This window comes from Melanerpes formicivorus, unplaced genomic scaffold, assembly GCF_026170545.1.
Source record: "Melanerpes formicivorus ecotype bairdi unplaced genomic scaffold, bMelFor1.0.p_v2 SCAF_3, whole genome shotgun sequence".
Classification (NCBI taxonomy): domain Eukaryota; kingdom Metazoa; phylum Chordata; class Aves; order Piciformes; family Picidae; genus Melanerpes; species Melanerpes formicivorus.
The window spans coordinates 10,221,977-10,240,327 of NW_027142355.1; positions in this window are offsets into that span (position 1 = coordinate 10,221,977).

Here is an 18,351-nt window from a genome sequence, read left to right on the forward strand (position 1 = left end):
TTGGGTCACGAACAACAATATTATGCAGTGCTACAAACTTGAGAGAGCTTGGAAAGCTGCCCAACAGAAAAGGACCTGGAGCTATTGTCTGACAGGTAGCTAAATAAGAGCCAGCAGTGTGCGGAGGTGGCCAAGAAGGCCAACAGCACCCTGACCTATATCAGAAACAGTGTGGCCAGAAGTAGGGATCATGCTGCTGTACTCAGCACTAATGATGCCACAATATTGTACTCTGATCACTTTCAGGCTCAGTGCAAGAAGGACTTTGAGTTGCTGGAGCATGTCCAGAGAAAGGCAACAAAGCTGGTGAATCATCTGAGGAACAGCCCAGCCTGGAGAAGAAGAGGCTGAATGGAGACATTATTGCTACCTAGATCCATGTCTGAAGATCATCTTGAGTTGGTTTGTCTGGCCAGTCTAGTTTCCTTTGTCTTTTAAGGTTTACCATTTTTAAATGTCAAAGCAACTCAAACGCACAGAGATTTTTTGTTCGACTCGTTTTATAATCACTTTCCCTATATCACTCTTGTTGATCACTCCTTGGCAGAAGGAGCCAGGGAGCAGCATAGTTTCCCTCTGCTCCAGAATGGGGTAGTAGAGATCTACTAAGCCACTTGGATCCCCACAAGTCCATGGGACCAGATGGGATTCATCCTAGGGTGCTGAGAGAGCTGGCAGATGAGCTGGCCAAGCTGCTCTCCATCATTTTTCAGCAGTCCTGGCTCACTGGAGACGTCCCAGTAGACTGGAAGCTGGCCAACGTGGTGCCCATCCACAAGAAGGGCCGGTTGGATGAGCCAGGGAATTATAGGCCTGTCAGCCTGACCTCAGTGCGAGGCAAGATTATGGAACAGGTCATCCTGAGTGCAATCACACAGCACTCACAGGATGGCCAAGGGATCAGGCCCAGCCAGCATGGATTTAGGAAGGGCAGGTCCTGCCTGACCAAACTGATCTCCTATGATCAGGTGACCCGATTGGTGGATGTGGGGAGGCCTGTGGATGTAGTCTACCTGGACTTCAGCAAGACCTTTGACACTGTCCCCCATAGCAAACTCCTGACCAAGCTGTCAGCCCATGGCTTGGACGGGAGCACACTGCATTGGGTTAGGAACTGGCTGGAGGGCCGAGCCCAGAGAGTGGTGGGGAATGTTGCCACATCCAGCCGGCAGCCAGTCACTAGTGGTGCGACACAAGGATCAGTGCTGGGCCCTGTGCTATTTAACATCTTTATTGATGATCTGGATGAGGGCACTGAGTCCATCATCAGTAAATTTGTGGATGACACCAAGCTGGGGGCAGGAGTTGATCTGCTGGAGGGTAGAGAGGCTCTGCAGAGAGACCTCAACAGGCTGGACAGATGGGCAGAGTCCAACGGCATGAGATTTAACACATCCAAGTGCCGGGTTCTGCACATTGGCCACAACAACCCCATGCAGTGCTACAGGCTGGGGTCAGAGTGGCTGGAGAGCAGCCAGGTAGAGAGGGACCTGGGATGCTGGTGGATGGTAGGATGAACATGAGCCTGCAGTGTGCCCAGGTGGCCAGGAGGGCCAATGGTCTCCTGGCCTGCATCAAGAACAGTGTGGCTAGCAGGAGCAGGGAGGTCATTCTGCCCCTGTACACTGCACTGGTTAGGCTGCACCTCGAGTACTGTGTCCAGTTCTGGGGCCCTCAGTTTAGGAAGGATGTTGACTTGCTGGAGCATGTCCAGAGAAGGGCAACAAAGTTGTTGAGGGGCTTGGAACACAAGCCCTATGAGGAGAGGCTGAGAGAGCTGGGGCTGCTTAGTCTGGAGAGGAGGAGACTCAGGGGTGACCTTATTGCCCTCTACAACTACCTTAAGGGGTGTTGTAGACAGGCAGAGGTTGGTGTCTTCTCCCAGGCAGCCAGCACCAGAACAAGAGGACACAGTCTCAGGCTGCACCACGGGAGGTTCAGGCTGGAGGTTAGGAGGACGTTTTACACAGAGAGAGTGATTGCCCATTGGAATGGGCTGCCCGAGGAGGTGGTGGAATCGCCATCACTGGAGGTGTTCAGGAGGAGACTTGACAGGGTGCTTGGTTGCATGGGTTAGTTGATTAGGTGGTGCTGGATGATAGGTTGGACACGATGATCTTGAAGGTCTTTTCCAACCTGGTCTGGTCTGGTCTATTCTATTCTATTCTATTCTATTCTATTCTATTCTATTCTATTCTATTCTACTCTATTCTATTCTATTCTATTTAAATAGGCCTAGTTGTGATTTTGTTTATTTTCATGGGCTAATTGTTAACATATTTTGTAAGGGAGCCTTATATTTTATATCCTTCTTACCTTGACTTAAATAAACATGTTCAATTTCTCTTTCTGAACTTGGTCTCCCCACTATGAAAACTGACAATATTTTATATGGGATCACAAAAAAAAAAATAAGAAAACCAAATGGACTCTGGGAATAGGGACGAGCATCCCATTCTAAATACCGCAGCCTAGTTGGGCTTACACGGCCAAGCTACAGAAGTGAATATTTCTATGCAGCATACAAAATAGTACTGTGGTTTCAGTTCCCTGTTAGGATGTTAAAACTATTTTTCAATATACTTTAAATTTAGGGAGGATACAAACCAGCTTTCACACTGCCTGAGCAGCTGTCATAGTTTCTCAGGAACCCATGACTCTTCTAACAGCAATAAATGTGGGAGTTTAATACTTAAAATAGGCAACAGCCTGATGACATATTGATCACCAAAATCGGCACTTAACTTTCAAACTATCATTGGCTCATGTTTGCTTCCTTTGCTGATGGCTCTCCCCTAATTCTAGGTTCTGATTATCACTGGTCATGTGAGTCTCCCCCACCATTAGATTTGGATTTTATCAAGGAAGAGGAGTAGACCCCACAAATGTTCTCAGGAACAAGTAAGATCAATACACAGAAAAAAAAATCCAGAAAAAAAAATCCACAGACTTCAGTATATACATATATACATATACACACACACACACATATATATATACACAAATAAATATTGGGGACTGAAAGAAAAATACTATATATATATGTGTGTGTATATATATATGTCTCACCTATTAGTTGTTTAAACCCATAATTGCTGGAAATACATTTTAATTCCATAGTTCAGAGCAATTGATTGTACTTATTACTTCTAAATCACTCAAAACATTCTAAGGGCTTTTATTCAGGTGGTATTTAAGCCTATTTCTTTTCTGATGACTCTGCAATAGTTAGCTGATCAATTTAAAGTCCTAAATGCTCACAAAGTTACTTCCAAAGTTATTTCCAGTGACTTTGAGGAATTTTATGTGAATAAACAGTCACAGAAAATGTTAAAACACCTCAGGACAAGTATAAGTATCTTTTAAATGTGAATATTTTGTGCAAATGTACATTATAAATAAGCTTACACAACTGCATTTCCTTGAGACATGCATACAGACTACTTGTTTGCATTCCATGTATCCTCCTAGATAATATGAGGAAAAATCTTTCCTTTTTTATTACTGTTTTTGTTTTCCATATTTTTTATTTTTTTTGGGGGGGTGTGGGGTGTTTCATGGAAACTGTTGGAAAAGTTTGAAAAAATGAGCATCAAGTGGGTACAAACTGCAAGGATTCTACTGAGCAGACACAGAGCAGACAGAGTACATATAGGTATATCACAATTACAATCATGGTCTAATACTTACACATCCAGCTTCTGGGGATTCTAAGGCTGTAGTATTTATTCCATTCATTATATAGTCTAGGAACTTAATGTAGGAAAACTCATTAACTGTAAGGAAGGGAAAGTAATATTGATGTTAAAACTCATTCCAGTCACATGATACCATTTTTCATGGAATTCATTCACTTATTCTCTCACACTCAAGACTTATTATCATATTTGTGCTACCGCAAGACTGGAATATTACCCTACAAAACCTCTAGAGCAAAATTCAAAACAAGTTGCTCCATTTGATTTATCCATATAAAAGACAGTAATTTCAGTTATTGTTATGCATATAGTCTTACCACTTACCTTTCCCTTAATATCTTCAGAAAATGCAGTAACAGTTCTGTTGACCACCATTTCCAATGCTTAAGTTAGGCAGTTCTGAAGAAGCTTATGAGATAAAATAGCCACATATACCTGACCACATATATGTTACCACAGTCAAGCCAGAGACTGACAGGTTTCCAAAGGGAATAAGTAGGGTGAGTATTAAGGCTGATCTTTTCTCTGATGGCATTTCTAAGTTGTTTTACCTCCTGTCTTAAAATCTTAGGACACAACATTACTTTCACATCCTTCATACAGTGAGATAAATTCATCAATTTGCCTGGATATTACTATTTTCTGGGATAGGAAACTGTGGTGGTTTTAGGATGGGTGCCTCCTGCTGCTACCCCACAAGCTACAACTGCGGTGTCCCAAGGGTCCAGCCCAGTGGGTGGACATGGGAAGCTATGTATTTCATCCCAATGTCCTGCTTCCTATAAAACCACTTGCAAGGTTCTACACTTCCTCTTTCTTCCCTCACCACTACTATGGGAGATGCTCCCTATCTGGTACTAGAGGGGGAGTCTCGAGGCCTCTTGGGGCCTGGCTAGGCCTAATGCCAGGAGGAGAAGGGGGAACGGCAATCTCAGATCTGGCCATCTGAGATTAGCCTAATAGTGGTGGGGGGAGAACAAGCCCTAGGGGTTTTGAGTGTATCCTCAGGTGGGGGGAAAGGGGAGTGTTGGGATGCTTCTGGATATGCTTTGGGATCTCCTTTTGTCACTGTGCTTGTGGTTCTCTGTAAAACATTCACTGCTTTTCTATTTAAACTTTCCACCACTTGTACAATCCATTTGAGTCTTATTTTTTCTGCCCTGGTGGGAGGCAAGGAAGGATCAGCCTTTCAACCCACCACACAAACAGATTGCTCAAAGTTAGTCATGTAACATGAGAGTTTTGCTGAATCAGGACTCTAGGTTTACTTTTCATTTGCATCAGAAAATGCATGGACTTACATTTATTTTACACCTGCAAAAAATCTGCTTCTATTACATGGGAATTCAAGTAGTTAATTATTAGTAAAATGATAAATCTGTCACTGCCTATTTTGACTGTTTACAGCTTTTGCAGCACATGAACATGGGTAGCAGCTATTTTTTTTCTACCAAAGGTTAATCTAAAACAAACAAACAAACAAACAAACAAACAAACAAACAAACAAACAAAAAAAATTAATTTCCACTCTTCCTTATGAAAAATAACCTGAATATTTATAGAGTTAAATCCCTTACTGTTAAAATTTCAGTTCTTGACTCACTGTAAATGTGGAAAAGTTCCAGAAGTTAACATGCTCTTTGGAGGTGAACCCTTCAAGCCAAGCTCCTTGGTATTGATTGTGACATTATCTTGTCAGCATGAACATCCAATATCCAGCTTAGGCAATATTTCTCATTAAGTTGCATAGACTATAGACAGCATAAACTTAAACAAATGTGCAATGTCAGAGGACAGGCAGAGTGCAGAACCTAGTTTTAATAAACTTTATCCATCTGACAATCTCTTCTAATTTTACCGCTAACTCAGTTTGCTTTACTCCATCCAGCATCCCAGTTTTTATTATTGCTTTAGCTTCTGCTATACTTGCACTTCATTTTTTCTTTAAATGAGTGGCTTCACAGAGGCTTGCTACTGCTTCAGTGATTTCAGAAGTAACAATCTCATTGACAAGAATGGTCTAGTATCATTCTCATCTCTAGTGAAGTAAAAGACTTGAATACTCTAGATATATATTTCATCTCTTAATTCTTCACTGAACTCACAAATTTTAAAGCATGAAGAAATCAGAATAATCAGGTAATCTAATATCTATCATAGCATAGAGCATATAATTTCATCTCATTCTTGTGATGTATTCATTACTTTCAACCATACCACTTCTTTCCAAAAGTCATATTCTTTTGAATGAATGACATCATACAAGGCAGAATCTGTCATGACCTTTCGTAAGTTGTTCCAATGACTCATTACATCCCTAAACAGCTAAATTTCAATTTTCAATATGTTTCATTTATGATGAAATCACCTCTTAAACTTCTCTTGTATAAACTAAAAAGCAAACCTGTTAAGGCATCCTTTCACGCCTTGAATACTTTATATCTCTTTTCTAAAGCTGTTCCAGTCTGTCACTTTGCTCTAAAGAGCTTCCCAGTCAGCGTTCAGGTAATGACCTCAGTAATGTAATGTACTGTGGTAATGTAATCTCCCTTTTCTACTCAATAGTCTCTTGCCTCAATAGTCTCAAGCTATTGTCTGCCATAGGAATTTCAGAGCTGATTATTCACTTTTCGAAAATATTTGTGTTTTCCGAGAACCATTCTTTGGTTGGTTAGCTGGTTTTACATTTAAATGTCTTAAAGGGCAAGCAAGTTTGGTTGCTGAGTGGAACAAACTTGTCTGTGTGACTGCCAAGATTTATGCTATTACTTCTCTAGTAATGAATCTGCATTTTCATCTGCAAACCTTCCAGATGCTTGAATGATGTCTCAGATGTTTCTGAAACTAGGTAAACTAGGTGATTTTTTGGTTTGATTAGTAAATACAGAAAAAAAAAAAACCACAATGCCATCTGCTAATATGTCTTTCCAAACAATATACAACTTCCTGTAATACAACACTAACTAGAAAATAAAGAAATAAACAAACCAGAAGTATTGTAGAAACAATTAAAACCAAAAAAAGACCAAGTGCAAGAAGTTGCTATTATATTGTGTTTTATATTTCTTGTGGAGTTTTTTTTTGGGGGGTGGATGGTTGGGGGTTTTCATGGGATGGGGTGGTTTTGCGTGTGTGCGTGTTTTGTTTGTTTTGGTTTTGGTTTGTTAGTTTGGGTTCTTTGGGGGTTTTTGTATCTTGGACTCCATGTTCAAAAGGAACCTACACTTCATCCATTTTACTTACTAGCTTTGAGGTATTAAAACAGAGCCAAATTTCAGGAATCCTGTGTGTTCTTCATACTGAATTAATCTGCCTTTGCAAACACACATTACATTAGGAATTTATTCATGGTTTACCTAAGAAAGTCAGAACCATTGAATTATTTTTAAATTTTATCTACATTCTCCAAAGCCTAGAAGACTATATTCAGTATATGCATAAAAAGTGAGCACATCTCTGTGACTGTAAAATGTATGAAAGAAAAATGAAATATATAGAAATTCAGATAAATCAGAAATTGGAAGTGGGGGGGGGGGGGGGAGGATGAATAGAAGCAAAATGATAGAAAGGAAAAACTTCAGAAAATAAAGAAGTAGCTTTGAATTACAGCCTTAGGAATGAGGGAATATCTCTATGGTTTTATGAAATAGTTAGGCATTGCAGTTTCATGAGATTTAAATTGTGAAAGGATTTTCATTGTAATGAGAAATAGTAAGGTTGCTAAATAACAGCATGATAGATTTTAAATCATCAGATCCAGATAATTTTGCCTCCAAGTGTTGTAAAGAGTCAGCTGAGGAGATATTTTGATCATCAGTGGTGATTTTCAATAAGTCTTGGAACACTGGAGCATTTCCAAAAGACTGAATGAAGTTAATGTTATGCCAATATTTTAAAAGTGTAAATGGGACACCTAATTATAGGCCTGTCATCCTGACATTGATCCTAGACAAATTATGGAACAAAAGATATGGGTTTTGATGAATAACCTATTAAAAAGGATAATGTAATTAACAGCAATCATCATAGGCTTATAGGAAAGACATACTTTTGGAATTGCTTGTAAGTTCTTCAGGAAAAGCTATCATTTGACTGATAAGGATGATGTTGATTATTTTGGTTTACTCCTATAGGTCATTCAGTTTCATACTAAATGTGCTAATTAACAAAGAATGAAATGCTAACATCAACATTATACACATTAAAGTAAAACCTCTAACGCGTAGGCTTTAATATACAACTGTATTTTAAAAAACACCAGTGAACACATGTTTTTCTATTAAAATGCCAGAGGGAGTATTGTTAACATTATTTGCAGCCTCATCAGAGGACACCAGAGATATAATAATTAATTTTATTATCAACAATTATAGAAAATTATGTATCTATGGAAAATTTAGGAAAGGGAACTCTATCCTGAGAATTGAACCTTGGGGAGGACAAGAAATAACATAGTACAGCTGGAAAAGCCTAACATAATCCTGACCTGTGCAATATTCAGACTCTCTCTATTGGAATATTAAGTCTATCTCTGTATTCCTCGCTTGAAAAAGGACACTGATGTATTGAAAAACAAGGATAGGAAGAAATTATAGAATTATTAAAACATAATAAATCTTACACCTAAACTTAAGGTACTATTTTAAATTTTCTTATGCAGCAGTTTCACCTCCTTTAATATGGAAAGCACAGCCATACTGCTGGTAGGAAAAAGTCAGCATTCATGAATATCCCCAAGGAGTTCTATCTGCTTAAGAATTACAAAAGATGGTAAAGAATTGATTTGACCATAAGCTGTTTGTACTTACATTCAGAACAGAAATATGGTGGTGGAAAAATGTGATAGCAAGAACTCATTCACTGGAGATTGAAACTTCTTTTTTTTTTTCTTTTCTCTGAAAAACAGGCACCTATCTAACACAATATGTAGTTAAATCATTAGCTGTGAGCCTGTTTGACTGCAGTTGTTTCCCTTACTAATTGGCATCCATGAGTCAGCACTGATACCTTATTCCCACAGACATTGCTCTTGCTATGTACTGTCCTTCATGAGTCCTATTGAATTCAACAATATTTATGAGATTTAGCATTGATTCTCCATCCACAAAAGAATTCTAAGTGAGATGAAGCTGTTTCCCAAAAATTACTCGAAAGAAGAATTAACTCAGGAAAATATCGTGCCTTATGTTACATAATAGATCAAATAAAATTAAAACCTCGTATTATTTCTGATGTAGTAGCCTCCTGAAATAATGACTTCTCATTAGACTAAGACATCTGCAAATTTTGTTAGAGCATTCAAATTCTGTCAGGAGACAAAGAAATTACTTTGAAAAAGTTTAGCTGGTTTTCTTTAGCTTGCAATATATTTACCTTTCTTTGGAACAGAACACAAGGACAATTTATATTCCAAATGTTTGTTTTGATCTCTAGAGAATAGTATGCATTTCTGTATTTTGAGAAATCATTAATATGGGTTCTTTTTAGATTAAAAAGTCTGAGCTTCTACTATTTCTCTAAGACTTCAGGTCTACTAGTCTACACTGAAGTACACAATTGCTTGACAGCATTCACAGCTTTTTCTGTGAACTGAGATATTATATGCTTAGAATTTTTCCTGGATGTTGTCCATATCAGTTTCGACTTAATTAAGCATCATACTAACTAAAACTCTCAAGGAGCAATGTCAAGGGGAGACATGATTCCTGTAATGCTGACTAATTCACAAATCTGCTGCGTAGCAGACAAAGGAGTAGTTGAGGAAAAGAGCTGCTTCTTTCAGTGTTGAGTGTTCAACCACTGTCCTTTGATAGTGAAAACAGTAGCAATCTAACATCCAAACAGAAGAAATCTTGAATTTTTTTTTTCCTTTTTCACTAAATTATTACACAAAGAACTGCATATAATATTGTCTTGAATAAAAGTTAAATGCACAAGCAAATAGGATTGAGACATACATTTAAAGCAGTTCTGGTGCAAAGGTATAACTTGAATTGTTCTAAAGGTTTTTGCCTTTACACCTTTACTACAAGCTCAAGTATATCTCAAATCACCTCATACAAGGCAGAATTACAGAATCACAAAAACATTCAGGTTGAAAAGGACGCTCAGGATCACCAAGTTCAACCGATAGCCCTACTCTACAAGGTTAACCCCTAAACTACATCCCGAAGCACCACATCCAAATAACCTTTAAACACATTCAGGGTTGGTGACTCAATTACTCCCTGGGCATCCCATTCCAAAGCCTGAACACTCTTTCTATGAAACAACTTTTCATAATGTCCAGTGTAAACCTACCCAGTCACAGCTTGAGGACTTTCTCTCCTGTTCTATCACTAATTACCTGGGAGAAGAGACCAGTACCAGCCTCTCTACAATCTCCTTTCAGGTAGTTGTAGACAGCAATGAGGTCTCCCTTCAGCCTCCTCTTTTCCAAACTGAACAGCCCCAGCTCCTTCAGTCACTCTTTGTAAGATTTATTCTCCAGGCACTTCACCAGCTTCATTGCCCTCCTCTGCACTTGCTCCAGCACCTCCACATCTCTTGTATTGAGGTGCCCAAAACTGAACACAATATTCAAGGTGTGGTCTCAACAGAGCTGAGTACAAGGAGACAATCATCTCCCTACTCCTGCTGGAAACAGCATTTCTAATACAAGCCAGGATGCCATTGGTTTTCTTGGCCACCTGGGCACACCACTTGCTCATAGTTAGTTGCTTGTCGATTAGAACCCCCAGGTCCCTTTCTGCTAGACAGCTTTTCAGCCACACTTCCCCAAGCTTGCAGCATTGCTTGGGGCTTTAGGACCTGGTATTTGACCTTGTTGAAGCTCATGCCATTAGTATTGACCCATTGATCCAATCTATCCAAGTCCCTCTGTAGGTCCTCCCTACCCTTGTGCAGATCAACACTCCCACCTAATTTGGTGTCATCTGCAAACTTGCTGATGACACATTCTGTGTCTTCATGAAGGTCTCAATAAAGATGTTAAACAGAAGCAATCCCAACAGTGATCCCTGAGGAACAGCACAGCTGCCAGCTGGATTTAACTCCATTGACCGCTGCTCTTTGGGTCCGTTCACCCAGCCAGTGCCTTATCCAGCAGTGTGTGCTCATCCAAGCCATGAGCAGACAGTTTGTCCACAAGAATTCTGTGGGAAATGGTGTCAAAGGCTTTTCAAAAGTCCAGGTAGACAATATCTACAGCCTTTCCCTCGTCCTCAGGCACATCATCTTGTCATAGAAGGAGATCAGGTTCACCAGGCAGGACCTGCACTTCATAAACCCATGCTGACTGGGCCTGATCCTCTGATTGTCCTCTATATGGCATGTAATAAACCTCGTATTCAGTGTGAAGCAACAGTTCCTTTTAAAGTTGAATAAAAGCATGAACCATTGCTGGAGATCCAGGAAAAAAAAAACTGCTCTTTAAAAGCATCCCACATGGCACAAGCCCAGTATTTAAAGCTGTTTTTATACAGCCAGATGGGTATTCTGTCATTGAAGCCAGTTTCCACAGAGCTTCTCAAGCAATGCTGTTTCAAATGGAAAAAAAAAACAAAACAAAACAAAAAAAAACAAAACACAAAAAAAAAAAACAACCCACCACAAAACCAGAAAATACCTTGCCTTCAGGCAACCACAATCACAAATACATATAGGTGGTTGTCCTAGACATCTCTAAATTTCCACTGCTTTGCATTTATGTCCTCAAGTAAGAATTCTTAATTTCATTTTTTAAGATATTAGAATTATAAATCTGGAAACACTGACAATTTACCTGAAGTAATATATATATCTTGAAGCTTTTGTTTGGATCTTATCTTCTTTCTATGGCAGTACAATCAACAAGATAATTTGCATGATTATCTAGAAAACTAATTCTTAATATTAAACACAGAAATGAAAACTGATGGTGGTTTATTTTCTTCTGTATTTCAAAATGACACTGAACACAGTGCTTTCTTGTTCGGTCTAAGATTCAGGAATCTACAGAATAAGTACATGTAAAAATATTTGAGGCTGCAGGTGGCTCAAGTATTCTTACTGAGACAACAGCTTTCATCTTTTCTCAAAATCTTAATATTAAATGTGAGCTAAATCAGTAATAGTCTCATTACAACTGTTTTATTGTAACAAAATTAGTGTCTGAGTTGACAAATTATTTCGTTCTGTGGTGACCTTTAGCTGATACAGTCGTTGCCAGTGTTATATACCTTTTTGTAGATAAACACTCCTTTTCAGCCCCCAGTGTGATAGAGAGACCACCGTGACATGGAATAATATAGGACAAAACTGGGACTGTCTGAATAAAAAACTGTGATTAAAAGAAATAAAAGTGGTATTGTGTCTTAAACCTAAGTATGAAGAGTAAGAGAGGAGTCTAGTGGAGACAGGAAAACTTAAAGTGGCAATTGGAGCCTGATCAGGAGAGATAGAGAAGGACACTAGGAAGGAACTTTTTTAAAAGCATATGAATAAAAAGCAGAATAAAAGTTGATGGGAGACTCTTGAGATGATTTTTTTTTCTGGTAACAGGAGCTGATTTTAGAACAGGAACAATACAGAAAAAAAACCAAACATAACTCCACAAAATCAAACAAGCAAACAAACAAAAAAAGAGGCATAATAGTCACACGGAGAAATGTCAGAGGGGAAAAAACGATCACCATATGTCTCTTCCCCATTTGTCAGCCAGCAAGAAACAAAATAGAGGTTTTTGCTTTACTCCATAATCCATGCTAGAAGAGGTCCAGGTGATATAGAACTGAAGGTCCTTTTTCATCTGATTGAAGACTTAGGTGGGATTGTAAATTATATCATATACTAGAAATTTATGGTTCTGCTTGCTTTTACAAGAATTAGGAAGATGTGTGCAAAAATCCACACATCTACAAAGCACACATTCAGATTCCCAGATTTGCTCACTGACCTGACTTAGAGGGTATAACAACCTGTCACAAGGCATTAACAAGGCAGAAGCAGTGAAAGAAAATGTTCCCTGAAAGAAAGTAAAAGGGCTTGTAAGTCAGGAGCTGGACTTGCCCTCAGGAGACCAATATTCATTTCCTGATTCAATAACAGATTCATTATATAACATTGAACAGATCTCTACCTCCCCTTTACAGACTAAAGATAATGTTATTTAACAGATTCTCTAACCACAACATCCCCAAACTGTTATGAGTTGCTGAAGCTTTCCGATGATTGTGTTTTCACAGCTTTGTCTGTACAACCTGTCTTAGGAAGAGGCTGAAGCATAAGAATAAGCAGTCCTTTCCTTTCCCAAAACCAAATTTCCTTCCCCTTTCATAGGCTACCTGACTGCCTTTTTTTTTCAGCTACTGTTATCATGTTGTCCTTGTAGAGACCTGGTAGTCCACAGTCACATTACCACTTTGGGGAGTATTTCAGCTTTTACATTACCTTAGGGGTCTTTTTTGTTTCTTGATTGTTTTGGTTTTGTTTGGGTTTTTGGTTTGGTTTTCTGGTTGGTTGGTTGGTTTAGGGTTTTTTGTATCTGTTAAGAATCTCATATTTCTGCTTCTGTGAGTTGTAGTTTCATGAAAAAGCAGGGGTGTTGGCAAATCCATGTAAGTACATCCTTATAAACAATTTGGAGATGAACACAGTTGAAATCTTGATAGCAAAATGTAGCCAAAATACTACTTGTTCCTCAGCAGCCAGTGCACTTTCCCTTCTTCCTCTCCCTTACCTGTCCAGTAATTCATATGAAAACTGAAAAATGTTAATTGTGTATTGCATCATGTGCCAAATAGCATGCCATGGGCCAAAATAACATGCCATATGAGGCTATGACCAGTCTGTGAAAGGACAAACAGTAAGTGACATCTTAAAGCATAAAGCAATGTTTCGGGGAAAAAAAAAAAAAAAAAAAAAAATTCCTAATTTTTTTTTTTTTAAGTTGCTAAAGCAACACTGTAAATACCATCTCTGTACTAAATTGCCTCGGTTTGCTGTCTAATATGTTAGTTTTGGGAAAGTGATGTTGAAGTGATGCTATAAATTTCCCATAAATCTTCCAATTTGTTAAGTGATTCAAACCAAATATACCATGACTATATTATGGAAAAATTTTTGCTGAAATCTTAAAAATTTTTGCTGCTATTTTTCAATACTAATAATGTTTCATTCTCATGTGGAAACTTTATTTTTCCTAAGATTCATATCAAAATATTGTCACAAAAGTGGTTCAAAGCTGTATTCACTGTAATAATTTAACGCTAATACTTTACATGTAATGTTTGAAATGCAGATCCTAGTTGTGAAATTTTCTGAGGCACAGAATTTTCCCACTTGAACTATTTTTTATTGACAAGTAAATTTATTTTTATATAAAAAATTTCATTGAAGCATAAATTAACAATGTCTTACAATTTTAATTGGGTAAGCTTCTTTTATTTTAATTCGGTAAGCTCTCCAAATATAACAAAGACTGTGTGAATGCAATTCTTTTCTCCTCAGACACATGGTTTTGTTTGAGAGGAGTTCATTGGTTAGTACTTTCTTTTTCATTTGAGTTTAATGCTTTTTTGAGGTGAGAAGGACTCCACTAAATGTTTTGAGTCAGAGATTAGAGCCAGAAATTGTGAGTCTATAGCAGTGCCTGCTTTTTAAAGTACTCTGTCTCTGAGGCACTCACATCTAGTTGAGCACACCGATGGGGACATCTATTGTTCAATAATCTGAAGAAATTCAAAGCTCATGCAATAGGACTTTGCTTTACATGTTAAGTGCCCTGAGGAATCTTCCTTCTGATGCCTGATCCAAATCAAACTCAGGGAAATGATAGGGTTCCTACTTAAATCCAAATCATATCCATCAAGCTAGGGTTTTCAGGTGGTGCACCGCATCTCTCTTCTGAAATATTAGCCTTATAATTTGATTTGTATATTTTCTTCAGAAACAATGATGACATTTTTTTTCTTTTCCCAAAATGCTAGTAATAATCTCCCAGTGTTAAGATAACCCATCCGTTTCTACATAGCAATTTCCATCTTTACTCACTCTTTTAGAATGTCAATGTTGAAAAAAAAAAAATTTAAATCATGGGATAGATTACTATATGTATCTCAAAAAACTCAAGACAATTATTACTCAGCTGGTAACAAACGCTTTACCATTGAGACAGATTTGTCTTCTCATACCTCAAGGACAGCCAAGGGCTCAGGTCCAGCCAAAATGGATTTAGGAAGGGCAGGTCCTGCTTTTCCAACTTGATCTCCTTCTGTGATCAGGTGACCCATCTGGTGGACGTGGGGAGGCCTGTGGATGTGGTCTGCCTGGACTTCAGCAAGGCCTTTGACACCGTCCCCCACAGCAAACTGCGGGCTACGCTGTCAGCTCGTGGCTTAGACCGCAACACTCTGTGTTGGGTTAGGAACTGGCTGGAGGGCTGAGCCCAGAGAGTGGTGGTGAATGGTGCCACATCCAGCTGCAGCCAGTCATCAGTGGCATCCCCCAGGAATCAGTGCTGGGCCCCGTCCTCTTTAACATCTTCATTGATGATCTGGATGAGGGGGTCGAGTCAGTCATCAGCAAGTTTGCAGATGACACCAAGTTAGGAGCAGATGTTAGTCAGTTAGAGGGTTGAAAGGGCTCTGCAGAGGGACCTCGACCAACTGGACAGATGGGCAGAATCCAATGGAATGGCGTTTAACAAGTCCAAGTGCCGGGTGCTGCACTTTAGCCATGGCAATCCCATGCAGAGCTACAGGCTGGGGTCAGAGTGGCTGGAGAGCTCCCAAACAGAGAGGGACCTGGGGGTACTGATCGACAGCCACCTGAATATGAGCCAGCAGTGTGCCCAGGTGGCCAAGAGGGCCAATGGCATCCTGGCCTGTATTAGGAATAGTGTGGCCAGCAGGAGCAGGGAAGTCATTGTGCCTCTGTATTCTGCATTGGTTAGGCCACACCTTGAGTACTGTGTCCAGTTCTGGGCCCCTCAGTTTAAGAAGGACATCAAGACATTTGAACACATCCAGAGAAGGGCAACAAGGCTGGGGAGAGGCCTTGAGCACAAGCCCTATGAAGAGAGGCTGAGGGAGCTGGGATTGTTTAGCCTGGAGAAGAGAAGGCTCAGGGGTGACCTCATTGCCCTCTACAGCTACCTGAAAGGTGGTTGTAGCCAGGAAGGGGTTGGTCTCTTCTCCCAGGCAACCAGCACCAGAACAAGGGGACACAGTCTCAAGCTGCGCCAGGGGAGGTTTAGACTCGAGGTGAGGAGAAAGTTCTTCACCGAGCGAGTCATTCATCATTGGAATGGGCTGCCCAGGGAGGTGGTGGAGTCACCATCCCTGGAGGTGTTCAAGAGGGGATTGGATGTGGCACTTGGTGCCATGGTCTAGTCATGAGGTCTGTGTTGATAGGTTGGACTCGATGATCCTCGAGGTCTCTTCCAACCTTAGTTATACCATGATACTACTGACATTTCTTCATGTTTTAATTAGAGCCATTCTTGAATACTAATCTTAATTTTGGCCAATAGTATACTTACAGGCATGATATTATTGATGCACAGTGATGTTGCATTGAATGGACAAGAGAAACAACTTACACATGTAGGAATAAGTGAGACAAGTGATAGAGAGGAGTATGGAAGCAATTATATACAACAGTAACTGCAAGAGCTGGACAGTATTTTCAGAATTGTGTAGCACTTTGAGACCTCCACCATGTTTTACTGAAAGTCTCTAAAGCTGATCAGAAGTGAGGATATCTCAGGGACAGCATTTCAAAATAGAGAACTTATCCAATTCATAATTCTAGTTTGAACCTCCCTCAATTTAAGCCTGTTAAACATGTAGGTGAATGGGATATGTCTTTGTTGTTCTGCTGAAGTGTCATAGGTACCTTGAACTTTTCTCCATGGATCTTTTCCTCTAGTTTTCTTAGGCTTTCCAAAAGTTGCATGTTTCATTGTAATATTTGTTTCATCAGAAGAAGGATTAACAAAAACAATTAAAAAAGCTTATTCACTGAAAGCCTATGCTTTAAATAGAATTTGTAAAAATCCAGAACAAGCAAAGCAAATTAAAGTCTCAACTGATCCTTCTTTTGGTGGCAAAAAGTGCTAAAATCAGACCACTCCATCCTGAACAACACATATTTTTTCTTGTAGGAGTGCTAATGCATTACACCACTCATTAACCTGATCCTAATTCAATGGGGCACAGTTTATATATAATCAGATGGTGGAGTGTGGGGCAGAGAAGTCTACTGTTACATGCTGGAGGATGCTCACTAATGTCAGCAAAAGAAGTATGTGCCTGATTAGCAAGGTGAAAGGAGAATTTTACTTTTTTTCTACCCAGAGTCAGGGTGATTTTATGTTGCCAACATATTTGAGTAAATCCAGCATCCAGTAAAACACCCTTGGAATTCTTCCTGCTGAATGTAAAGGATACATCTTAGTGCTTAACCCTGTGCCTAAGTGTACCTTCCACTGACAATTGAGCTAGAGTGCAAGTCTTGCTCACTGCACAAAGTCTCCAAGCATCAGGGCTTTTGCACAAAAGCCAGAAATAAATCTCAAGGATCTATACATCTGAGCTAAAAAGCTTATCCATTATAAACTACTATTTCTATTCCTTTCGAACAAATAGAAAAAGTATGCAATGGTATAAAAAGAAAAAATAGTTCCAAGCTGGAACTGGAGATAATAAGAAAAAAATCTAGGTAAATATCAAGAAAAATGTTTCCCCTTTATGTCTATGTCTTGTAATGTAAAGTAAAGATGTACTTTCTTGATTGTTAAGCAGTGTCTTTGATATAACAGTACATAGGTCAAATGATCTATGGACTTATTACTTCTCTTCAAAAAAAAGTAATTTCAAGGCAAATTAGACACATTAGTAGTCTATTTGTTGTACAATGTGCCAGAAATACCCAAGCAAAAATCACCTGTTGTGCTTTGCAGTATTGCAGAACATTTTTAATTAAAAAAGGAATAGAAATTAAACATTAAAAATTTATTGTGTCTAATCAAAGATTGAAAATCTGCTTTGAAAAAATTATTGAATATTTCAATTTACTCAGTAACTGTACAAAATTAGTATCTTAGAATTCTTCATAGAGAAATGCATGGAAATATACATAGAATAATAAAAGGTATAGTCCAGCTTTTGCTCTAGCTGCTCTAACTGAAGCTTTAAGATAGTTGAGGATTTAGGTTCTGTGCATATGCTTTGACCAGAAAATACTTCCTAAATAAATAATTAAGAAAAAATAAATAAAAAACAACCCCACAACAACAGCAAAAAACCCAAACCAAACCAAACAAAAATGTCTCTTAGATTTGATATGTTCCCACAATTTTTTTTGTTTTGATTAATAGATGTATTTTGACAAAATTTCTTTTATGACAAATGCCAACCTACTCTTTTTCCATCATTCTCAAATTTTAGTAGTTTAGACAAAATTGGACACAGATCTAAATCATTTCCATTTCAAAACCTAATCCACATAGACCAGTGTCTGAATGAATATAAAAGCAACATACAGTCTCTTTAGCACAGCTGCGATCATAATAGACTTAATCGCATCAAAAGGTTGAACTCAGGATTGTACTTCTTGGTTTCTAGAATTGCTGCATAGTCTAGAAACTCAAACTTAATTATAAACCACTGCC